Genomic DNA, 943 nt, shown 5'->3' with positions numbered 1-943 from the left:
CGCTGTCAGAGCTCCTACACTCCTCCATCCATGTGCGGAGACGGACGCCGGTGACGTCAAAGCACCGGGAGGGCGGGGAGCGCGGCGCGTTCGAAAAAAAGAAAAAAGAGCTGCTTCAGAGGTGCGTTCAGTGACAGTCGGAAACATTGGCTTTGATCAAAGTAGAACTACGTGTCTAGCAAGTACACATACATTTAGATTCACTTTTAGTTATTTTTCAGTTTTTTAGGGGAAATATTAATATAGAGATTATTATAGTTTAAACTGGCAAGTAAAAGTGTTATTTAACACTGCCTTTCAAAATATGATGAAATATCTGTATAACATATAACAGGATAAATCCTGTCCAGAAGAAGTCTGGCCCTGAGAGACCAAATGCACTGCAAAGTAAGAAAAAATGCTGCCAAGGCTCACAAAATACAACAGAAGTAAAAACCAAAGCCAAAACAAAAAATAACAGCTGTAGTAGAAAAATGCACCAAAAAACACATTAGACTGCCTTGCATCTTTTTCTTCCTCACAATCTTTTCAGCGCATCTCAGTTCTGTCCATTGGATCTTTTGGTTTCTGTCACTTCCACAGCCGGTTTGTCACTTTATTGTCTCACCTAAATCATTGTGTTTTGTGCGCTTTTGCAGCATTTCTTTATTTGCTGGTGTTTTCTTAGGTTGGAGTCAATTTGAACTCTCAAAGCCACCAGAAGTTTATTACGTACATATTTATTTTACTAGGCCAAGCATCTTTGTCATAAAAGATTTTATGGAGATGAATAAAAACTTTTTATTATCTTATTTCACCCTGTCCTCTCACCGTAGTTGCAAAGAAATATACATACTACACTACAAAACCCCCAGATAGCCAAAGCACTATCCATAAAACTATGTAGAGGTCATTAAATATCAAAAATAAATCTGCTCAGTTCATAAAGTGTTTCTCTGTCTCT

This window comes from Pelmatolapia mariae, linkage group LG4 (genome assembly GCF_036321145.2).
Source record: "Pelmatolapia mariae isolate MD_Pm_ZW linkage group LG4, Pm_UMD_F_2, whole genome shotgun sequence".
In the NCBI taxonomy this organism is placed as follows: domain Eukaryota; kingdom Metazoa; phylum Chordata; class Actinopteri; order Cichliformes; family Cichlidae; genus Pelmatolapia; species Pelmatolapia mariae.
Note: the sequence above shows the minus strand (reverse complement) of the source record.